The sequence below is a fragment of the Halichoerus grypus genome, chromosome 12, assembly GCF_964656455.1.
Source record: "Halichoerus grypus chromosome 12, mHalGry1.hap1.1, whole genome shotgun sequence".
Taxonomy (NCBI): Eukaryota; Metazoa; Chordata; class Mammalia; order Carnivora; family Phocidae; genus Halichoerus; species Halichoerus grypus.
Genome location: NC_135723.1, coordinates 99128031 through 99153833, shown reverse-complemented (window position 1 = coordinate 99153833; position 25803 = coordinate 99128031). Strand labels below are relative to the sequence as shown.

At 42.4% G+C, this 25803-nt stretch overlaps 1 protein-coding gene across 6 annotated transcripts in view; it reads right to left on the bottom strand.

Moving 5' to 3' along the window:
- Positions 1-25803, bottom strand: part of CUL1 (cullin 1) — a 100614-nt gene that overhangs the window by 72741 nt on the left and 2070 nt on the right. Inside the window, exon 1 of one of the 6 annotated variants that reach the window (XM_078059691.1) lies at positions 5230-5251. The exons of the other annotated variants lie outside the window; for them this stretch is intronic. The gene's annotated coding sequence lies outside the window, so the exon portion shown is untranslated. Of the gene's footprint in view, positions 1-5229; positions 5252-25803 lie in introns of those variants that run through there. 6 annotated transcript variants of the gene reach the window in all.

Sequence of the window (25803 nt, the reverse complement as noted above, 5' to 3'; positions counted from 1 at the left end):
ATCGCTTGGAGTAATAACATATGACATAGGTGCCCATAAAAGATGGGCTTATCTGTCAATGTTGAAATTTCAGAAATACACCACTATACAAACTCTCTGGCCTCCATCTCTGGACCAGTCCATCAAAACTGTCAATAGCCTTAAGCAGACTTAAATAAGAAGTCAGTTTCAAATGGTTTTTAGGTAAGGGGTAAAAATATTTTCCCAATAAATCATATTACATAGCCAAAAAAACTCTGGAGGTCCAAAAAGGCAATCGCTATGAAAAACAAAGACAAAACTAAAAATCTATACTTAGGAAGTTAGGTCGTTTTCAAAAGTCCTCTGGTAGGGGCGCCTGGGTGGCTCAGTTGGTTAAGCCACTGCCTTCGGCTCAGGTCATGATCCTGGAGTCCCGGGATCGAGTCCCACATTAGGCTCCCTGCTCAGCAGGGAGTCTGCTTCTCCCTCTGACCCTCCTCCCTCTCATGCTCTCTGTCTCTCATTCTCTCTCTCGCAAATAAATAGAACCTTAAAAAAAAAAAAAAAAGTCCTCTGGTAGAGTAGACCCTTGACATTACTGGGTTTACCATCTGCGGTCATGAACATCCAGGAGTACCACTGAAGTTTTCAGACACAGAATCTGCAGATTCGTACAGGAAACCAAGGCACGAAACACAACCCATCACGGGCAGGGACCAGAAGCAGTGCCCACTGGATCCAGTGAAGCCCCAACAAATCACAACACAGGCACATGCACTACTCCACTTCACTTTCATCTCTGCCTAGGAAAATAAGATAGTGGGATGGAACACAGAGTCAAAACAAACACGTAATAAAGGAAAAGGGAGGCTGTACATTTAAGGACTTCTCTCAAAGACTATGTTGTTCCAAAGGGGTATGAAAGGCAACAGAATCCACATTAAACAAGCTTTCTAACAATTCAAATTGTGAACTAACCAAACAGCCCATTTCTCAAGATTAATGGTGCACAAAATTCCTTCATTGATTAGATGTGCAAACTAAATAAACCACCTCCAAGAATCCTGAAAAATATATCCTCTTTGATATTAGTAATTCAGAGTCTCATTAGTAATAAAAGGGCTTTTTTTAAAATGAGCACTTGTAACAGTCTTCCACCAAACACTCACTGGAACATCAACTCAACAGAAAGAATATCAAAGGTTATGGGAAATGCTAACTTTCGTGAAGTTAAATAGTTTTGTTTGCTACAAGACTTTGGAGGCCTTATTAAGTGGACATATCTTATGAATCTCCATCCACTCAAGCTGACTTGGCCATAGAGTATTTTTTCTTGGACATACCTCAGGACAGGTTTTTCAAAAAAACTAATGTTTCAAGGAACAACAGAGCCTAATTTTTTTTTTTTAAGGTAACTCTGCACTGATCCCTACTTATTTCTAACCTTCTTGGGATCAACCACACAGTTTTGCAACTTTTTCTTTAATAATGAAATATACGTCACTTCACTTAATGAAATACACCTCCTTGTTTCTGGAGCTAAAAGTCTACTGTTCATCAAACTAGTCCCCTGTTAAAGAGCTTGTAGGTGTTTATTTTTCAAGAGTTGTAAGTGATACTAGAACAAGCAGTCTTCTAAGGATTTCTCTCCCGCTGACTTGACTGTGCACGATAAAGGCCTGTATGTATCTATACGATAAATGGACTATGGAACCATCTACCAGGTTAGAACACAGCAGAGGAGGAACGGCAAGAACAGATCGGTGGGAGGCAGGTTACTCAGTGCTTGTGAATCATCCTAGGAGGCCGGGCTGTGGAGAGATCATCTCTGACAGGCACTACTGGAGTCTGGGAACCAGAGTCAGTCAGAGAAATGACAGAAACAGATGGGCCCAAACTGAGTCCTGCGGACATTTGGAAACTGACTAGATGATGGGGAACCAGAGTCTGTATCTGTAAAGTTACAGCCCAAACAACGAGAGGACCCCTATCCTGGAGGCCACAGGAAGCAAGAGCCATGGTCGGCGGGGCCTCATCATAGTCATACAAAAGGCTCAGCCCTTTACTTCTTGTATGATCTTGGGTAAATCACTTAATGTATCTCCTGGGGGTCAGGAAGAGTGAGACCACACAGAGAATAAATGATAGCTATTATTTTCATCATCATGAGGAAATGCAGCTTCTGGCTTTAGTTTGTAGTCACTGGTGACACCTCACTGTGGTTTTAAGGATAGAAATCGAACTGGAATGGGTTGGGAGGGCCAGAGTTGCAGACTATTTTGGCCATGAAGAAGTAAGAAAAGCTGGAAGGGGGATGTGACGTCTGAGAAAGAGAGCGAGGGTCAGGAGGACAGAAGGCTGTGGCTGGCAGCGGGAGGTCAGATCACTGACCCGGGAAATAATGCAGTCTGGGTGGTAAGGCCCAGGCTGAGGGGCCAGGCCTGAGAAGGACTAGAACAGAATGGAGCTCAAGGAAGTGACGGCCAAGGCACAGGGAGCAATGTGCACACAGGTGGTGAACCACCTGAGATGGTGGGTGCTGAGAAAGGAGAGGAGGACTGGGCTGGATGCCAGATTGTCCAACGAACTTCTGAAGTTGATGGTGAGCAGGTGACCACCACAGGGAGGGGAACCCGCAGCACCTCCAGAAAGTCAGTCTCTGACTGTGCGGCACTGATCCACCTTCACCCTGGAGGCTTACGGAATGTGGGAGAATATAAACAGCCACAGGTTGGCTTTGAGGAGGCTTAACGATTGAGGATGAGCAAGGAAGTTTAGGGAATGTGGACAGAGGCTACACAGGAGTTTCCTATTCACAGGGTAGGACTCCAGGGAGCTCCATGAAGTGAGGTCGGGGAGGAAGTGAGGGGAGGGGGTAAGGTTTGGGCAGAGACGATGTGCAATGCAGCTCCGGGAGTGCTAGTTCAGAAGACAGAAAGATGGCCAGCAACCTAAAATTTGTCAAATAGGGCTTGCAACCGTGACCACTGGGAGACACAAAGGGGACTGAAGCCTCTAAGTGCAGAAAGGAGGATGGCTTCCCCTTTGTAAGACTCGGCCATAGCCCTCGAACTGGCCTACAGGGCCAAGCATTTCTTAACCACACATCTAACCAATTAAGCTTCCTGTATTCTCCTAATGTTTTATTCCCCTCCCAATTCCTCAGCGTAGAACAGACAGGAATATAAATTCTTAAGACCTTGAAGGAACATAACTACATCTCTACTCAAGGGGACAAACCCACATATTTTAAAGTAACAAGAGAATCATAACCCATCCTCAATTTCACCTCAACTACTCCGAAAGTCCAGATACCACTTCTACCTATTAATAAAGTCCTGATATTGGCCTCTCTTTCTGTAAGACTAAACACACTGAGCAGATGCTGCTGAAGCGAAAGCTGAGGAGTGTTAAAGATAGATTCAAATCAGAGTTGTACCAGAAACAAGGTTTTTCAAAAAAAGACTATAGTGCTTCAGTTAGGCTGACTGGCTTTTGAAAATATAAAAAGATAAAAAAGCACTGACTTAAAATGTTAGTTTCTCCTAAAAATAAAGAGTTTGTGAAAACACAATTAACATTCACTGTTAAAAAAACAAAACAAGCTCTTCCTGTAAGTGTTATGAGGTGATCTATGAAAATGATCCACTATCCTCCTCACCCAGAAAACCCCACAAAATCATGCAAATCAAGTGATTAAAATCTTCGTGTTCACTTTAAGAAACTGCCCAGGCATCAGCAGTAAGCACATCTGAAAAGCCACCAACATCTGAAGGATGTTACTCTTCAGAAGCGATGCTGCCATTCTGTCCTGAGAATGGCGGAGCTGGGTAGGTGCACCAGGCCAAACTGGGGGGCTGGATGCAGAGCTGGTGACCCAAAGAGAGCGAAGTTTTTTCTGCACATGCTTAAAAACAGAGTTGCTGAACTTAAGGGTTTAGGTTCTCTGGTCACTGAGCACATCCAGGTGAACGAAATCTGAGCTCCTGGTCGGATTAACCCCCTCAGGGGCATTCCCTGCCACTCCTGAGATAATCCTGACTGAAAACGAGCAGATTGTTCCTAAACCGGAAGAGGAGGCTGCACAGAACAGAAAGGGTTTTTCCTAAAAGAAACGGAAGAAATAAAAACAACAAGGCTAAATTTTGCTTTTCTAGTTTGGTGACATTTTAAATCTGATTAAAATTTAAATGATCCTGGGTATTACTCAATAAAGTAATGACTTATTTTCTAACACTTGGTTAAAAGAATGCCTAAAACCCTGACTTTGATTTGCAGCACGGCACCTAAGACATGAACTGTCCTGCAGAACAAACGGTTTACACCTAGGGAAACTTCTGTGTATGGACACCAACAAACGTGCCAACACATGCACTCACTGCACTCTTTATATGAGCAACAAAAAACCCAAACCTGGAAACAACCCACACGTCCGCTAACAGGAGAATTCACAGATAAACCGTAGGACAGTCACACAATAGACCACAAACAAATTCAGTCAATTTTAGCCACACGCTTCAACATGGATGAATCTTAGAAAGACTGAGTGAAAAAGGTGACAGAGAATACACCTGGTATGATAATGTTTTATACAGAATATTGATTTTTTTAGAGTACTTCTATGAGAGGAGACGGCTGGCAAGCCCCACCAAGAATGAGAAGACCTGCATCTGGCTACGGCACGGGCCACCGTGGTCTTACCGTGCTTATGTGTTGTTTAAAAACAACAACAAAGTACCATGCTTGGTAGAGATCCATTCTCTCCTGCATGAAATGATGTGATGCCTGGGATTTGCTCTAAAATACTGCAGGAAAAAAGCTGAGTAACAGATATGTACATTGTAGTTCCTATTTTCTAGAATAAAAAGCTAACAAAAATCGGAGCAAAGCTACACAACATACGAAGTAAAACTAGAAAGAAAGGCAAGAGGATGGGAGGGGAGGGCAATTCAAGATGGCTGCAGACAAGGGCACACAGGGAGCTCCCAGGGGGCGGGAGGCGCGGCACTGGCGACAGTCCATTCAGGGAGGTGGCCAGTGGGTTCACCGGCGTTCCCTGCAGTAGTATGTCGTACCTCACATGCCTGGAACATACTGTGATGTTCTAGCAACATCTAGTTGATACACAAGACATAAGAAAACGATTCGGCAGGTGAAAGGGTACTCAATGCCATTCAGAACTGAGATCGCAAAGTTGCCAGGCTGAGAAATTCTGAAGTCTTATTAGAAACTCTTAAATGCCACTGAAGTTCCAAATGTACGCAGTACCTGGGCAAGAGGCGGATTCAGGCAACCTGGGTTGAAGTGCACGGCAAGACGGCTACAGCTTCCGGCTGTGAACTCTGCAGGCAGTTTGTTGGGGACGGTGATGATACATGGCTACAGCGTCACTCTGACGATTTCAGGAGGACTGGCCCCCGCGCAGGGTGGTGTGGCGCTCCTACTTTGCCCTGATGACAGATGGCCACACAACCCTCTGCACACCTGCAGCTCCAAGCCTCTGCTCAACCCAGCTCCCCGTCCTCCATTCCTCCCCCCGACCCCCCGATCGTAGTGTCCAAAACTGAACGCCTCCCTCTCGGCCTTTCTTCCCACCTCGGTTAACAGGAGCCTCAGGTGGCAGTGCAAGCACCGCCTGCCCCCTAACAGCCGGCACCCCACCTTCCCCGTCCTCCCCGGGCCTTCTGCGGACACGCGACATGAGGGCCGTGCTGAGCCCCCGACTGCCCTCTCGACGTTCGAACCAACCACCCCCCCTTCTGTATTTCCCAGCTTAGAAAGACAAGTTGGCTCCGACTCCCCATGTCCTCACCCGTTGTGCATCACTTCCATCAACGCTCCCCTCGTAGCTCCTGAATCCGCAAGGCTCTCTGTACACACCACAACTCCAGTCCAAGCTCCGTCATCTCACCTGGGTCACTAACACAACCCTGTTCACCGGCCTCGCTGTCACCGGTCCTGCCCCTCCAATGCACCCTCCACACTGCTGCCCGAGTTACTTTCTAAAACACAGAGAGCCATTCATTCTGTTAAGTGAATTAACTCCAGTGACCTGTGTCTACACTCCACCACATCCATGACCACCCCCAGTGTGCACCAAGTGCAACCGCTGCAGGTCAGTTTATTAACTGTGTAAAGAGAGGACCTGATATTTACTGCAAGCTAGGATGCTAGACTGTGCCAACAGCAGCCTTAGAACTCTCATTTAATCCTTACAGTAACTATATTCCGGGCATGGTACCATCTCTTACAAGTGAGGAAAGTCAAGCTCAAAGATATTAAGTAATCTGCCCAAAGTCACGGCAAGTAAGTAGCAAGGACTCAGACCCAAGTGTTTAGAGTCTAAAGCCATGTTCTTTCCATCACCCCATCCCACAATGCTTCTTTAGAGAGGTAGAAATTTCTTACTCCACTTCCTTAAGAAGCGTGCCACCAAGAGATTACAACCTGGCTTGCAAAGGAACCATGCAGAACGACAAGTGACAACTTCATGATATGAATGTGTATTGACAAGTCCAGTTGACTGCAAACAAAAAGATTGAGGAAGAGCTAGCAAATTCATGAAATGGACATTTATACTTACACCCCAAATCTATTTAAAACTATTTCATTTGAATATTCATTAATTAGTACTTGAATGTTAACTATTTAAATGTTTAACCTTTTTAATCAAGAAGGAATCTTGGGGCACCTGGGTGTCTCAGTCGGTTAAGCCTCCAACTCTTGATTTTGGCTCAGGTCCTGATCTCAGGATCATGAGATCGAGCCCTGCATCTGTGCCGTGCGCTGGGCACGGAGCCTGCTTAAGATTCTCTTTCTCCCTCTCCCTCAGCGCACCCCACCTCCCAAATAAAAGAGTAATTTTAAAGATGCTAGAACAGGGGCTAATACCTTATAAATGTAGGCCAACAATTTGCACATTCCAGAATCAGGGTTCTACTTGTACATCTATCAGGAAGGGCACTTATCACCTGAGATAAATCTATACGATTTCATTACTGAATTTCAAGGCTTGCAAACTTTACACTCACTGTATTATTCCAATTCTATACAGAACTAAGGGAACAATTGCAATTAAGTTCAAACAATTACAGTTGACAAGAAGCATAAAAAATTTCAATTAGTATCCTAATAGATGGCTTTCAGAGACATTGCCTGAATCATCTACTTATTTAAAGTCATTCAAAACCTTTAAATCCATAGCTATAAAGAAAGAGAAGCAACAGAAACACATGGCCACATGGGAAGTGGGTTCTGCTCGTTCTCAAACCAAAATTCCTAAGACCTGAATGTATCTTAAGTGCTTGAATTGCCTTGTTTATGTCTTTACTCAAAGCTAGTAATTAAACATTTGGGGCATTACAAGACCGGTTTAGTTAACATAAACTTACCACATGACCCATCAATTCCAGTGCTAGGTATCCACCCCAAACACAAGAAAACATACGTCTACCCAAAGACCTACGTACAAATATTCATAGCACATTTTTATAATAGCCCCAAAGTGGAACAACCCAAATGTCCAGTAACAGGTGAATGGATAAGCACAATGTCATACAGTCATACAGAAGAACGAACACGATCTGGCAATAAAGACCGAAGTACTGATATGTGCTATAGTACAGCACAGATGAGCCTCAAACACATCGTGCTGCGAAAACCAGATGCAAAATACCACACATTATGTGATTCCCTTTATTACATGAAATGTCCAGACCAGGCAAGCCCTAGGGACAGGCAATAGAGTGGTGCCTGCCTGGGGCTGGGGATGGAGAGTGACCGCAAATAGGTATACGGGATCTTTCCTAGGTGACGGGAAGGTTCTAAAATTGATCATGTGGTGGCTGCACAACCCAGTAGCTTTTACTAAAAATCACTGAATTATACATTAAAAACAACTGAACTTTATGGCATGTGAATTGTACCTCAATAAAGCTGTTAAGAAAAAAAAAAGCATCTTTAAAGCATGCTAGCTATAGATTTTTATGGGTCAAATTCAGTTCATTCACGAAAAAGGAATGGATCTCTCTACAGGATGACCAGGTTCCGCACAAGTAGGCCCCTCAGCACAAACAGCAGTATCATCGAGTGTTCTACCCAAGGGTACTTTCAGAACTGCTATTGAAGATGTTGCCAATAGAGGGGCTTATATTCCCCTGCAACATATATGAACAAGTGAAAATGTAACTTAAAAGGCTTAGCTGAGCTGAAGGTACTAGAGGAGATGTCCCATGGCATACATGATTTACTGCCACATGAAAGACAGAGACAAAAACTGCAATATGAGCTCAGCGGGTCTGAAAGATATCATCCTGGCTGCAAGGATCAAGGCGGCTTCACAAGATGTGGGCTTTGAACCATTTCTCGGGGATGAACAGGATTTGAACAGCAGGAGGGAACAGGAAGGGTGTTTCACAAGGGATGAAGGGCACGAAGCAGAGAAACGAATGGCGCAAGGATGGGTGAGGGGTGTGCAGAGGCAGAGAGCGGGTGTGCAGGCACAGGACGCCAGGCCTTTGTTCTGTGGGGGCAGCAGGGCTCTGGAAGGTTTCTGAGCAGGGAAGCCACACGTGTGATGGGACTCTGGAGACGTCAGCCGGACAGCCCTGTGGACCTGGGATCAAAAAGGACTTACAGGCAGAGAAACAAACCCAGAGGTGATCCGAGCTGAGAGGGCGGCTGGACCTCAACTCCCTGCAATGGGGAAAGACAGGCCAGCCGCCGAAGCCCCCCACCGCCAGCAGGTACTGCGGGAGCGGAGGCACCGCAAATGGGTGCACAGGGAGGAACGAACGGGGCCTGGCAAGGCCTGCCTCTCAAACTTGTACTTTCTAACCTCCCAAAACTGATCTCTGGATTCCAGAATTGGCAGACCTTGCACTGAAGATTCAGAACAACTTAGCTGTTGCTGATGGGACGCTCCGTGACCCAAACAGTCACTCGGCTGTGTCTGACCACCTCACAGATGCTGTTACCCTTTGAGCTGCAACTGCACTTCTAGCACTTTATCCCCGGAATAAACTGGCCCGAACCCACAAGAGGTTGTAAACTCGAGTTCAGTCACTGCAAGAGCCTGAAAATCCACCTAAAATCCCTCACCGGGGGACCGGGCTGAAAGATGGCATGTCCACGCAGTGGAGCACTGTGCCGTGACGAAGGCAGGCGGCGACCTCCGCTGGCTGGCGGGTAACACAGGGAGGTCTCAGCGTACGCATTAACTGAAAAAAGCACGGCTCCTTTTGCACACGAGGGGAGTAAATACCAACATGCACTTACAGATACATTTTTCTTTTTCAAATAGAAAAAAAAAAGGAGGAGGATAAACCAAAAACTAATAAAAATGTTCCTTATGGGGGAGGGTGGAGGTGAGACTTCAGTGCGGGTCATGGACAGAATTCAGGGGCATTGTGATTACAGATGGGAAAAAATTACATTTATTTTTCACTAAACTCTAGCTGAAACTGGGCAATTCCTCCGATCATGAATGTAGGCAACAGATCACAGTAATTTTAGCAATACCTCTGAATGTACCAAGAAATGCAGATATTTTCATTATTCTTTGCCAGTTATTGACAGTATGTTCATCAATACTTCGGAATTACAGTAGTTATAAAACTCAGATCTCAAGTAGGAAATACTGTTAAATACACTAACGTGTTATGTTAACAAATTCTCGGTGGTAGACATGTTTGCTATACTTTGACATCTTTCATGATTAAAAAAGTTATCAAAACATTACACCCTCTGCTTTAGGTAATCACCTGGCAACGATATAATTGTAAAGTACTTCTTTTTTTAAGTATGCTCCACACCCAGCGTGGGGCTCAAACTCATGACCCCAAGATCAAGAGTCGCATGCTCAACCGACTGAGCCAGCCAGAGGCTCAACACTATAATTGTAAATAAATACGAACTTAAAAGCACAAAGTCTCACGGCAGTTCTAGGTGAAATGATGATCATCCAGACACTCGTAAATCTGTCTACATGAAATTTTTAATATCACTAAATTCAACACTCACTGAAAAAGTTCTCATGCTGGCAAAACCCCAGGGGTTAAAGGGAGTTAAAGAGAAACCACCTCATGAGAGAAAGGTGATGTTATTAAGAGAGATGTTATGTTAAGAAGCCGAAATCTAGAGGGAAAATGAATGTGAATGTGATTTTAAAAAATAACACCAGAATGAAAATACCCAAGGCGATTTAAAAATACAGAACTGTAGCCCAAAGGAAATCACACCTGAAAAAATAAATTCAGTAATTCATAAAAAAGTAAGTTGTTTGCATCGACATAGATAAAATCTTCAAAGCATAAGAACAAACTTAATAAAGATGAGGACTGAAGCTTCTATTTAAAGAGCACAGGGAAAATGAGTCCCCCCCAAAAAAGTGCTGCAAGAAGCAGGGAACCCCCAGGTAAGGAGGACCAGAAAGCCAGAAAACAGAAGCCAGAGGAGGACAGTTTTATGAAACGTCTCGTCCTTGACCGTGTCAAAGCCTTGGGATAAATCAAGGAAAAGGTCTATGGTGAGGAAGTCACTGGTGGCGACAGTTCCAGGAAATGGTGGTCTTCATAAATGAAGAGTAGAAACCAAGCTACAGCCAGGTGGAAGCGGCCCACTCAAAGCGATGTGAGACAATGCTGGACTCCATGCTGCTACGAGATCCAACCGCAGCCTGCTTCTCGCGGTATCTGGCGTCACACGAGGGTTCCTGCACTAGCTGGGATATGTGCTCACTTATGACCCCCATTCACCATGACAGAATCAAAGTGTGAGCAAGGCATGAACTTTCCTTTTAAATTCTAAAGCCAGCATACAGGCATAAATATTACAAACTTATCATTGAAAATGGACATGACAACTATCATGCTTCAGCTTCCAAAACAAACCACATACCTTATTAAAAAATAAAGTACAACCGACAATAATTATTTACAACAGTGGTCTCCTAGTAAAACTTCTTTGCGGGTCTTACAGTTGAACTTAATGTAACCCTGAATTCAAAGTCTGATATAAAGTTGACTATATTCTGCCTGCATTCATGCTTCCTACTGCCCTCTACCACGGGTTCCTCTGGCAATCTCATCAAGATGACTCCCCAACTCAGATCACCCCCAGCTGGGACTGAGAAAATACTATGCCAACCACTACAAAGAGACACTACAGAGAACCAAAATCCAGTGGGCATTGCTAATCAGATTCACTGAGAAGCCAACAGTTGGTTCCTTCAATAATGACAGTTCTAATTCTGTTAACTCATTTTAAATTAAAGGCCCAAATACCAACTGGAGATTTAGAGACATCAGATGTCAAAATGCCTAGTTCTATGCCTGGTACACAGTAGAACTTCCCCAAATGATAGCTTGCTTTCTTCCCTCTAAAATATAGTAAAGGCGGTAGATCTTTTTTTTTTAAAGATTTTATTTATTTATTTGACAGAGGCACAGCGAGAGAGGGAACACAAGCAGGGGGAATGGGAAAAGGAGAAGCAGGCTTCCCGCAGAGCAGGGAGCCCAATGCGGGGCTCGATCCCTGGACCCTGGGATCATGACCTGAGCCGAAAGCAGATGCTTAACGACTGAGCCACCCAGGCACCCCAGGGGTAGGTCATCTTTAAAGACCCATCTAATTCAACTGATTTTAGCCAGAAAATGATTAAAACCCATTAAATACATAAATACAAGGACATCTTTAATATGATGAACATTATTCATGTAGTATTTGTAAAACCTTCCTTAAAAATAAAAATGGAGTGGGACACCTGAATGTCGAGAGGATGAGAAGACAAGCCACAGGTGAGAGAAGTATCTGTAAAAGACACATTTTATAGAGGACTGCTAACCAACATATATAAAAACCTCTTAAAACTCAGTAAGAGAACCACTTGGTTAAAAAATGGGCCAAAGACCTTACCAAAGAAGATATACAGATGACAAACAAACAGATGAAAGAATGTTCCACATTATGTGTCATCGGGGAAATGCAAACTAAAATGAGATACCACCACAAGCCTATTAGAACAGCCAAAATCTGGAACATGGACACCACCAAATGCTGGCAAAAATATGGAGCAACAAGAACCCTCAAACATTGCTGGTAGGAATGCAAAATGGTACAGCCACCTTGGAAGACAGTTTGGTGGTTTCTTAGAAAACTAAACATACTTTTACCGTAAGATCCACTGCTGGGTATTTACCTAAAGGAGTTGAAAACTCACATCCACAAAAAAATCTGTGCTAGGAGTTTACAGCAACTTTATTCATAATTGCCAAAAGTTGGAAGCAACCAAGATGTCCTTCAGTAGACGAATGCATGAATAAATTGTGGTCCACCCAGACAATGCAGTATGACTCTTCAATAAAAAGAAATGAACTATCAAGCCAAGACACAGAGGAACTTTAAAGGCATATCATAAAGTCAAAGAAGCCAATCTCAAGAGGCTACATGCTGTATGATTCCAACCATATGACATTCTGGAAAAGGCAAAACTACAGAGACAGTTTAAAGGTCAGAGTGGTTGCCAGGGATTTGGGGTTGGGGGGAGATAAACAGGCAGAACACAGAGGATTTTTAGGGCAGTGAAAATACCCTGCATCATACTATAATGGTGGATGCATGTCATTATAAATTTGTCCAAACCCATAGAATGTACTTCACAAGTGTGAACCCTAATGTCCTAAACTACAGACTTTGGGTGATTATGATGTGTCAGTGTAGGTTCGTAGATTTTAACAAATGTACCACCCTGGTGCAAGATGCTGATAACAGGGTGAGGGGCTGGATGTAGGGGGCAGGGGTACATGGGGAATCTTTGTACCTTTCTCTTTAATTTTGCTGTGAACCTATAACTGCTCTAAAAAAAAAAAAGAAGTCTTTGGGGGAAAAAGAACGAAGTAGAGACTCATTTTTTATTTTTATATTTCACTCATGAAATACACCTGTATTTTATAATCTGGAAAACATGAGTAAACCAAAAGCATATATCAAATATTGTATTTGCTTATTTTCCTGAACTCAAAATAAGGCTATTTTGCTCATTATTGTTATTTGAGTAATGGAGGTTTCAATGAATGAATTTTACACTTCTGTTACTATAAAAACAGAAAAGGTAACGATAACGAAAGGTCCTTCTTTGTCAACAGAACATCTCTCCCAGGACTATTCTGTGGCTGGAGGGCAGGCACCCTGTTCACAGTTGAATCCTCAGCACCAAGCACAAGGCCGTGGCGCATTCCAAGTGCTCCAGAAATACTGGTCAACCTACTGCTCCAAGGATTTTAAGAACACACGTGAATCCCCGATGGTACTTAGACAAAAACCGACAACAAGCCCACTGGGCCAATCAGCACACAGAACTACTACAAAGTAGAGAGAGGGGCTGCAGCATGACTGCTGACATGGCCTTTCATGTTCTCCTGGCGCAGAAACTGTGTGTACGTGTGTGTGTGTGTGTGTGTGTAGAGGATACAACATTTGTATGATGGATAGAATTTATGCAGGATTATGAAAACAATTATTGAAACAAGCCATAAAAAATGTAAAACTGACGGCTTTAAAAAGCTGAGAAACAAGGCCAAAACCCAGCAGCGTGGGGCAAAGGGATTTCAAGTTTCCCGGTTGGTTCTCTCTGCCTTCTCTCACTCTCTAAACACCAGCAGAGGTTTGAAATTAGCAGGCTCTCAATCTCATACTAAATGAATTAATATAGTTGCCTTCTCGTGTCCAATCTTTGTCTTTCTAATTATATAATATAAATATATGCACATGCTAATTCAATTCATTCCCCAACACATCCACACACATGATTTTGTAATTATGAGAAATTTCAGATGTCATTAAGTACAGAATTTTCTCCCATGAACATCTTCAGAATTAAACAATTTTTGCTCTTAGGCTTGGGTACTTGAACAATTAATTAACATGAGAGTCCTTTTAAATCCTAAAAATCCACGTAACGGAACCTCAATTCAGTCAGCATATAGACCCTTCCTACTTTAATTACCATGTGACCTCCAAGCAGGGCACCCTGAGCTTCACTAGCGTAGTGCTTTAGAAAACTTGGAAACCTGCAGAAGACCAGACACTGATTACTTAACAGGTGCAGCACAGACTGATGGGTTTGTCCACAGAAACTAGCTTCCACTGCTAAAGACCGAATTTCAGCTTTGGCACAAAGCACATTTATTCAAGGCTCTCACTTGGCACTTGGCATGTATTTTGTTTCCAAGCATTTTCACTCACTTTAAAACAAAGAAAAATGGTATTACATTTGGTCAGGATTATCTACATATATGTTTTTCAAATTGAGGGCTGCAATTCCATAATGTGTGAATCGTGACATCAACTTAGTAAACGGCAATTGGAACTTTTTTAAAAAGTGAAATAGAAAAAAAGAGAGCTCATAGAACACAACAAGTAGTATTACTCAGTGTATCTTTTTTTTTTTTTTTTAAAGATTTTATTTATTTATTTGACAGAGAGAAACACAACGAGAGAGGGAACACAAGCAGGGGGTGTGGGAGAGGGAGAAGCAGGCTTCCCATGGAGCAGGGAGCCCGAGGTGGGGCTCAATCCCAGGACCCTGGGATCATGACCTGAGCCGAAGGCAGATGCTTAACGACTGAGCCACCCAGGAGCCCCTGCTCAGTGTATCTTTTATTTCAGTTATGCCTGTGGGTGTCTGGGGTTCTCCCACAAAATGTTTCTTATTGTAGAACAATTCAGGAAGCATGGATCAACATTACACACGGACAGGACTTTTTCAAATACTGTACTTAATATATAAATATATAAATGTATGTGGATGTTTGTGGGACCTCAACATTTTAGCTTCGCAACTCACTAGCTCTGTGGGCTTGGGAAGATTCCTTACCTTCTGTGCCTATAATTATCTGTAATGGGGATAATAACAGTACCTATCGGACAAGGTTGTTGAAAGGACCAGGTGAGTTATGTAAATAAAATATTTAGAAGAGCACCTGGCACATAGTAAGCACTCACTACTATTCTATTCATAGTAACACTTCTACAAAGGTTATCACGTGTCCTGATAATCCTAACAGTGGTACTTAAATTTAAAACACAACAAAAACGTCTCAGGGGAGAAATGTCAAAGTTAGCATGCTTATCTTTTAAGTCAAAAAGAGGTAAATTAATGTTGCCTGAAAACTTCTGAATATCCTTGATAACGGATAATACCAAGGGTGGTACTTTCCAAAGATTCCCATGAAAGTGTATCTGTCATCAGAAGGTGGGAGCTTTGTATTCTGACAGACCTGGGGATAAGGCCAGAAGCAGTTGCCAGAGGTTCATATTTTCTTTGAAATCTCATTCTTTCTTAAGACTCATCTGAATCTTTCATTTTACCACCAAATAGGCTTGTTTTAACAGAATGCTTTAAAATACTGGCTTGAAAAATCTTTCTTATCTACCTTACTAGTTAATGGGTGAGCCTCCGTCATATTGAATCCACTAAGTTTGGAAAACCCACTACTAAAGAGCTTTCACTGCTCACCAGCACCCAAGAAATTTCTGTCTCGGTGCCACAGCATTTTCAGGACCCAGACTAACACAGATACACAAACACAAACCACAAGGCACGATTCCCTCCTGAAATGACCAGGATACTGGTGGTATAGGAAACATGTTCAGGCCACTGAGGGGGTGTATGTAGACACAAACTGTCAGCTGGGGAGGCATGATCACGTGCCGCCCGCTCCTGGAAAGGTTCATGCACGAGGGCTGCTTTGGTAAAGGGTGCATTATTTTACCACAACAGCCGTAACTTTTATTTAAATGAAGTTTCAACTCATAGTTCCCACAATGCCGTTCAACTAATTTCCAAATTTTCCGCGTGTGTGAACAGTTTGCCCTCTGGCTGGTGAGTGCTAAACCTTGAAATAATACCTGCTAAATGAGCAGACTGAAAGCCACCCCGTCTCTAGGGGAACAAGACGGTCACCTAATCTGGGTTTTTTCAATCATCACTTCTCTTGCCACTAATACTAAAAAATCAACTCTGAGGGCGCCTGGCTGGCTCAATCTGTAGCGCATGCAACTCTTGATCTCAGGGTCATGAGTTCAAGTCCCAGGCTGGGGGGTAGAGATTACTTAAAAAAAAAAAAAAAATCTTAAAAAAAAATAATTCAACCCTGAGTCAAAAATTCCGGTCAGCAATTTTCCCTGGCTAAGTGAACTTTCAAAGACACTTCCCATTTCACGACAAATTGGTTCAAAAAAGGGTAATAAACAGGGGTGCCTGGGTGGCTCAGTCAGCTAAGCGCCCAACTCTTGATTTCAGCTCAGGTCAGGATCTCAGTCTTGAGATTGAGCTCATGCTGGCGGGCAGTGGAGGGTGTGTGGGGGGGTGGAGCCTGCTTAAGATTCTCTCTCTCTCTCCCTCCCCCACCCCCTCAATGAAAAAAAAAAGGATAAACAGTCCTACCTCAACACTCTGATTTACAGCTTTTATATTTTGATTTGTTTTGAATACATTCTAACACAGTTTATTCACCTTCTTGAAGATACCAAGAGAAATCAAGAATCCTCCTTTAGGTGAACCGCTCCCAGTGCGTGGACAATGGTCTTGATTACTAGGGTTACTAGGAGCTTAATACCAGCTATTGCTCTTGTGGGTCCACCTGCCGGAGATCTGCACCCCCTTCTGTGCACATGTTCAGTTGCTGCACCAGATAAAAAGCTTGCTGAAAAAGTCCTTGGTAGCTACTACAACATCGAGTACTTATATTTTCTGACATTATAAATATTGGGGAAAAGGTATGGTGAGGATACATAATACACAACTATGTGTATTTAAACCAGGGCGTTGAGTCAATCAAATGTAAAATTAAATTCAGTCTGTCAATTATTTGATTACATCTTCTAACCTCATGAAAACATGCCATTTGATGATAAATTTAGTAACAGAGGGCTGGGTTTTTTTGGAGGCAGGTGAGAGGGGGCTTTTTTTCTTTTTCTTTTAAATCTTGCTCCCCACCCTCACTCAAAACAATCTGTCATATCCATAACAAAGGGAAAAATGTGATAAACCCCAAATACCAGCTTCCCCTAAGAGGATTCTGAAACAGGTTTAAGCTCCTAGCATTTTAAAAAACAAAACAAAAAAAACAACTGCTCAGAGTCAAGATATTTCTTTCTAGTTGCAAAAATTTGTAATGAATTTCTCTATAGGGTGTACAACTGGTTTTTGTAGTCAACATAAAACTGGTGATTTTGTAGGTTATTATTTAGGGGCAAAAGAAATATCAACGTGCTTCTCTTGCACTTCTACAATAATTAAAACCCACACATAAATATGAAAAAAGGGGGCACCTGGGTGGCTCAGTTGGTTAAGCATCCGATTCTTGGTTCCTGCTCAGGTCATGATCTCAGGTGAGATGGGGCCCCACGTCAGGCTCCGTGCTGAGCATGAAGCCTCCTTACGATTCTCTTTCTCTCCCTCTCCCCCTCCCTCGATGCGCACGCTCTCTCAAATAAATAAATCTTTAAAAAAAAAAAAAGGACACTTCAGAGGGCTTGAGTTTCACAAACAACTCAATTTTCTAAAATAAAACTTACACATCAACACTTTGCAAAGAAACCAACTTATGCAAGGTATAAGTAAAATGAATTATAGAAAGAAGCACGTTTTAGGATTAATTTTTTCAGACCACACACAGTATGTACGTATTCACTTAGTCTATACTAACACCTTCAATAAAACAAAACCCTCTCCTCCGCATTTTGGAAAAAAAAAAAAAATCCTCTTTTTAATGTGAAACTGTAGTTCACTGCTGCCAAGGGAGTCATCTGAATATGTTTTAAAACTACTTTTCACTACAACTATTAAGGGAATCTACTGTCCTAGTTACAAACACACACACCCCTAATATATCTACCAAAAAAAGCAATGTGGATGTTTACCTTACACCACATCTAGACGTTCAAAAGGAAATTTTACTGTAACATGGCTTGTTGGTTAGTCTGAATTCTTTTACCATTGACATTTTTCAAAAATCAGCCTTACCAAAAGAAAATTTCTACATTGCAGGTAAAATCTCAAAGTTAAAAGAACTCCCCCAAATTGGTTTGGTTTATTGAAATTCCATTAAGTTTTATTATAGAAATCATACTCCCAGTTTGAAGAACCAGGGCAGGACAAACAGCCAGAAACCCACCCAAGCAGCCTGCTGTCAAGTGCGCCAGGCAGCGAGCTAGTTTTGTGCCCGGGGCTGGACTGGCAGTACTGTTCTGAGCTTCTGCGGAGGGGATGGGATTGCGAGGTAAAGGGCCGTCAAGAACCAAAAGCAGAGCCCGCTCTACCAAATCACGGTGACTCAAATACCCACCGGGTCAGGCTCTAGTCACCAGACCCCCAGCAGATCCTGAATACAGGTGAAGCAGCACGAGGAGGTAAAGGCAATAGGAAGCTGGTGCTAGAACCAAAAAAGAAGGTGGGAGTACAGAGCGTTTTGAAGAAAGAACTGGTAAGACTGGGGGTGCATTGAATATGGACACTAGAGGAACATACTGAAGTCTCAGATACAATGCTATCAAGAGAGAAGTTGGACTCAGCTTACCAAGCAAGAGAGGAGCCTGGGGCAAGCGGAGACGGAAGTCAGGGCAGGGCAGCCAGACAGAAAGCCCCAAGGACAGTCAGGAGGATGACCAAGGGAAGCTCAGCAGGAGGCCAGTGAGCCAACAGTTAGAACCATCACAACTGCTTCAGCCAAACAAAACTGGAAGGCCCGACAGCAGAATCAACTAGAACAGAGAATCAAGTCAAAGAGGGATCTCCTGAATGTCCATCCGGAGAAGAAAAGATAGAACTAGGAGAGCAAAGTAGTCTCTAATATCAAGAGATCTTTCAAGAAGAAAAAGGGTGACCCCGCCGAGAACTTTGGGAATCACTGCATGTTGCATCCCCCTCCTTAAAGAGGCCGAAATGCTCCAGAAAATGGACCTTCCCAAACGAATCTGATGTTTCCTGGAACGCTGTTCACGCTCTGGAAACCACAGAGCTGGAAATGCAGGAGAACCAATGTCACACACCAGGGAAAAATCTAGGAGAATAAAGAGACATGAAGTCTGATTTTCAGTGGACTGAAATGTTTTTCTAGTCCAGAGAGTTAAGAGTTTTAAAGAAAAAAAATTTTTTTCGAAATATCTTTGTAGTTAATGTCATAAACCATTATTTTCCAGGTTTTAAAGTACTTTTAATAAGACACCACCAAGAAAATGTGAGTGATACACTTTGATTTGTTGGTGTTCCTCAGCAGTGATTATAGATTAATGCTAATCCATGCACTTAAAAAATTTTTTTCAGCTACTTCTGTAACAGCATTTAGGATTCAGACATGGAATAAAGTGAAGCAGAAATCGTTTCTAGACAACTACACATCTAACTGTATTCATTAGGATTGCAGTCTCTACGTCACTTCCCACATTGCTCCAAACACAAGCATTTCCAGACTCAATCAGAGTGCTTCACCAAAGACAGAACAAAAATGAACACGTCGATTTACTACTACTTGCTACTGCAAGGCACATATTTTTCATTCTATGGTTCTAAAATCAGTATGTGTTCTACAAAACAAAATGCGTTCCTTAATATGGTAATAGGGTTCTCTTCCCTCTAAGGCTATGTTAAATTAAGGGTACACCTCGTATGTATACAGACATACACACCCTATAAGACATAAATCCCCTGTAAGATCTAGATCTCCCTGTAACGGCAACATATATTAACATATTAAAGGTCCCTCAATATGCAACCCAGCATTTCCTAAATTTATTTATTCACAGATCTTCCCTCCCACCCTCATACCTTACATGTCAGCGAACACAGACGGGCAAATATTGTTCTAAACAAACAAATAAAAATACTGAAAATGCAGTAACATTTGGAGTAGTAAATGTGTAGTAAAGCTGAGCACCTTCATTATAAAAATAGTGAACAAAAAAAACAAAAGCATAGGAAGCTTCACCATATAAGAGTGATTATATGCGCGATAGGCCTCACCAGAGAAACGCCCCAGCTAAACTGTCGACATGACAAAACAACCCGTACACGGCAAAGTCCCCTACACACAGAACATCTAGCACACGGCAAAGTCCCCTACACACAGAACATCTAGCACACGGCAAAGTCCCCTACACACAGAACATCTAGTACACGGCACAGTCCCCTACACACAGAACATCTAGCACACGGCAAAGTCCCCTACACACAGAACATCTAGCACACGGCAAAGTCCCCTACACACAGAACATCTAGTACACGGCACAGTCCCCTACACACAGAACATTTACGAAGGTATCGCCAAAGGGAGGCTCTGGGCAAAGTGCTCAACAGCCTGAGTATCTTCAGCATCACTAAGCCCTCCCTGGCTTTGTGTTTTCTGGGTCCCCTGTTGGGAGTCTTCACCGTATCAAACAGGAGAGACACTGACTGGGGGAGCCCCTGCGCACTCGTAAAACGTTCCGGCACCGTGTCCTTGGCTATCATCAACCAGGAACATAGGAAAAAGGCTTCTGTCCAAAGTGAGGCAAGAAGCAGAAAGCTGAGGGGGAGCAGCTCCAAAGTTACCAGCGTGGGTTTGGCCTGATTTCTGGCACATACTAAGTGCTGAGTAAATAGTGGTATTATTACATGTAAGACGGACCTGCAAGGAAATTTTTCATGGATTTTAAATCTTTAACATGGTGGAAGTTAGAAGAAACCACTCTTGGACTTTCTCTTCTCCACCCTCCCACAAGCCAAACGTCCCCCAGTCTGGCCAAAGCAGGCCTCCTTCCACCCTGCGGGGGTGGTTGAGCCCCGGCCTTTCGACAGCTCCTCGGGCATACTTAACTATTTCACTTAGTATATGGTTAACTAATTTCTACATAGTAAAAGGCCATTTTATTCCTGGCATTTGGTGCTGTACTTCTGTGCACCCCTTTCCGCATCATTCCAACGGCAATCCTCATTTGTCACTTAGAATACATTTCTTAAGTCAATGGTAACATTTCAATTTTCCAAGCTACAGCGCAAGGTGTGCCAAAAAATTTTTCTTCCAATTTTTAGCAAATTTATATGAAGCACAACGACAACAGGTTTACACATTCAATCTAAAAATGCACCTACTATTACTAGGAGTTATCAAGTAAGCAAAAAAAGGATAGGAAGTTCACAGTGTCACTAAGAAAAGGAAGCTTCCATACTCAAGACAATTGGTCAGTATGGAATTCGGTGTTATAATAAAATATCAAAACATAAATGAGTTTCATGAGATTAAGAGGGTTTCACGAAGAGCATGAAATCTGAGGGGACCTGAAGAACGCGGGGGGGGCGGGGGAGACAATCAGGCGGCCCTGCCCTCACACACCGAACGGTCGGGGCCAGCACGCCCGCACAGGGACGCTCGCAAAGCCGACACCGAGGCCCTTTCAGCACGACACCAAGCAGAAACACCTCACTGGCAAGGAGTCCCGCTGGCTCTACTGGCCTTTTTTGGGTTGTTTCTATCAATTTCTTCACTGTACTATAAATACATGTGCACTGTAGAAAACTGGAGAAAAAATGAAAACAAGACTAAACTAAAATAACCCATAAATCCACTGCTCAGAGATAATCACTATTAACTTTTTGGTTTAGGATCCCCGCCCTTTTTTAAAATGTATATACTCACATACCAACAACCTAAAATTTTAGATACTACATTTATTGCTTTATAGCATGTTTCTGTCATTTAATATTCACTGAATAATCATTAAATACAGAATTACAGAAATGCAAATTTATCTAAAAATGATGAAATAATCACCGTTGGTAGCAAAAAACTGAAAACACATGCTCAAAGGTGTCAAATAAGTGTTCTCATGACAAAGTATTAATCTACTAATCAGTTTCTCTCTTAGACTAAACTTTAGCAGATTAGCTATTTCAAAGGGCACACATATTTTGTAAGCGTTTGTCACATATTTCTCTCAGAAAAGTCATACTAAATTACTCTTTCTAGCAACGTATGAGTGGGCTCATTTCTCCCTACCCTCACCAGAAGTGGTTTATTTTTTAATCTAGGCCCAAAATTTTAAGACCAGTGTCTCACTGATTGGCATTTCTAGGAGTACTGCTGGTGAAGCTGAAACTTTCTTCATGTTTCCTGCTCCTTCTTTTATCTATCCCCTTGGTTTACAAGCCCTCTTTTTATAGTAAGGAAAGTTAAACTGCTTCTAAGTCACAATATTTCTCTCAGTTTGCCACTTGCCTTTATTCTCTTTATGGCATTTTAGCATACAGGAGCTTAATAATTCTGATTTTTTTCCTTTACAGTTCCCACTTCTGGTGTTGTGCTGGGAGAGGCCTTCACCATCCTAAGATTATTTGTATTATCTTTTGTTTCTTAAAAAATTTTTAAAGAAGACATTAAAAAGCACACAAGTTCACCACCCTAAAATTACAACCTTTTTGTACTACTTTAAATGTCTTCATGAGTGCATACACACTTTATGCACACAGATTTTAAATGGCTGCACACATTTCATACAACCTGTTTTCCAAAATATTTTCTCACACAGGCCTTTTTAAAAATTGCAACTTGTTAGATCTGAATAGTCTTAAAATGGTTTTATAAATTTTTGCAAGGCCAATGAATCACATCACACCCAATTCAACGACAGTTCGAAGGTCCAGAACTGTTCATTTCTATCCCACCAGTGTCCAATTACTCTCCTTCAGTGTACACCAGTTACTGAAAGACCAAGAAGAATAAGTTCAGGCTTGGTGGTCAACAGAGTTCTGCATAATGAATTGTCATTAATGATCAATTATCAGTTATCAATCATTAAAGCATTTTCATTCTGATCTCCTCTTCCACTTTCATATAAAACACTTGGGAAGCGTCTGGCTGTAAGCTGGAGCTCTGGAGTCCCTCTGTCCTGTTTAAGGCTCACCACCTACTAGGAGGCCTGACCTTAACCACTCACAGCCTCAGCTTCTCCGCCTACACGCTGCAAGGCAGAGCAGACAGCAGTACTTACACCTCATGAAGTCTGGTAAAGACTGCAGGTGGGTGTTTGTTCTTGAACACAGCAGGAGGTAAATGAATGCTGACGCAGGCAGGGTGCTAGGCACAGGGGGCAGATGTGTATCATACGTTCCCAGCCCTAACGGAGGTCTGTCTAGTGGGAGGAGCCAACAAGTCCAGCCACAGGGTAAAGTGCTAGGACAGTGACCCAGGCAGGGCCTCATGGGACCCCAGGGACGGGATGGGACGAGAAGTCAGGGCCTAAGCGGAGCCCTTTGGAAGAAGCAGGAGTCTGTCAGGTGACAGAAGGGGATATGGTACTCCAGACAGAGGGGAAGCTGGAGCAGAAGCAGACAAAAGAGCACGGGAAACCAGCACAGTGATGCTGAAGCAAGGAGTGGAAGCCAGTGAGGGGACTCTGCTTACTTGATCCAGGTTTCCCAAGGGGAAAAAAATTTAAATGACTATCAAACTTAGGCTTCACAAGTCAGCTTTTCCAATATGAGTAAGATTATGCTTTAGAAGAGGACAGTTTTTCAAATGCTGCTAAAAGCGATGACATTCCCACAGAATCCACACACTCTGAAGGCCTAAAGAAATCTTAAAATAGTATCATTTAAAAACCATCTTATTTTACAAATGAGGAAACAGAGGCCCAGCAAAGTTAAGCTCGAATTAGACCCCAGCCAGGTCTTCTCTACCAAGCAAAATGTTCTATGCAAAATGTCCTAAGCAAAAATAAATGAATGAATAAATAACATACATATGGCTGGAAAATATCTGTATGAATAAAAATCGTAACGTCATTAAGTATCATAATTCTGATTATAGCATGCATTATTGAATGTACATGTTATAAACAGGAAGCTGAAAGTCCTTAGAAACAGAATAAAGTTAAGGGTTTTACTCAAATCTGATTCCTCATTTAATGTTTACTTCTCAGTTTTGAAAAGCAACCGACACACTTTACTGAAAAAGTACCAGGTATCAGAAAAAAGAGCAAAGTGAACCTAGAATTGGCCCTTAAAAATGGTATACTCTCTTCTCTAGGCATATGTAAAAGACAAAGTTCAAAACAAGCCCATGGTCCCCCAAAGCCATCCTATCTATTCCAGATTGACTCAGCTGCTAAAGATACAAGGGCTGTGGTTTTGGGAACTCTGCAGGGCTGAAACAGCAAAGAAAAATACACACACACTCCTAAGTTTTTTTGGGCCTTCATTTTTAATTTGAAGAATGGCAAGTAACAACTCCTCAATTTAAAGTACATTCATTTTGGGGCGCCTGGCTGGCTGAGTCGGAGGAGCATGCAACTCGATCTCGGGGTTGTGGGTTCAAGCTCCACACTGGATGGATTACTTAAAAAAATAAAAATCTTTAAAAAAATAAAGTACATTCATTTTAATTTTCCACACTGAAAGAAAGGCACAGCATGTCTGCTGGGTATACTGGGAGTGAATTTCTGAACAAAGGCCCTCAAGGACCCAAGAAGTCTCTCCTTCAAGAGAGGCCACATCCAACCCCAGCAGCACCACCGGGTGTGCGCCAGCTCTTCAATAGGGAAGAAAGAGCCTCAGCTACCAAGATTGCATTTCAAAAGCAAGGCTGCAATACTTAACCCAGGGGAAAATACGTCAATCTTTTGCTAAATAAATAAATAAATAAATAAATAAATAAATAACTGCACCTTAAAACTAGTTCTGAAGGAAGAAGAGCTAATTAAAGTTTCGCTACTTGTTTTCTTACCACTTTTCTGGATTTCCGTAGCTAAAGAAAACCCGAGCGTTTTTTTGTTGGGGCACAGTATTCGATCCCGGGGTCTGTAACAGCAATTATAATAAAACTTGCATTCTTACCAGCATAAGACGTGTTTTCTGCAGCCCACATCAGAAGTGGTCAAACGCTGGGGGAAATATTCCAGATTTATTCATTCAAAAAAACAACTCAGGTACCAAGTTCTATGCCTCTTTGGGGATGCAAAAATAAGGCATATCCCCTACCTTCAAGGAATTCACAGTCTGAAATGTATGAAGGCTGTAATGACAATCAACACTAAGTTAATTACCCCTAGAAGACAATATTCAGCAAGAAGCAAAGGAGTCTTAGGGCTTATAATATGGAAGCAAACAGCAGAATCAGCCCAGCCATTCATGTGTCCCTTAGGCCTCTTGATGTGGCCTCCCAGACATCAGGACTGGGACACATGGCTGCAAGGACCTGAGCATGTGGCTGAGAGAGGAAGAGTATTATAAGTTAAAATCCTAGTGTATCTACAGTGTTTCCTTTTCTTTTTTTAGCACAGTCGTTTTTAAAAGATGGTGCCAACGAGGAAAAAAAGCTTAATATTTTCAGAGAGTAATTCAGCCACCCCTCTCAAACTTAAAGAGCAGTCTCCTGAAACCTCCAAAAATGGACATAGTAGGGTTAAAGCTTGCGGACTTCGGAATTGGAAATGCGATGCGACTATTTGACTTACCATGGAAAGCAACAAACAGCACTTCCAAGTAAAAAAAAAATTTCTGGTATCCAAGAACCCTTTTTAAACAAAGAAAGTCCAAATTTCTTTTAAAACAAAACAACTGGTTTTGCTTTTCAAACGCTATTTCTTACCTTGCTACACAAGCCATAAACTCCCCAGGATTTCAGAAAATCAGGTAAACACGGTGGCCACAAGATGAAGTGTTAAACTTAAAACTGCACACACTGCTGCGGAAATTTAGGATAGGTTTAGGTCCTAGGAACTCAGGGCTCAAAGTAAAAGTGAATTTAGTTCCCTTTCTGTCACTCCGATAAGCGCATTTCAAAACAGCGCGACCATATACTCCACTCCTAA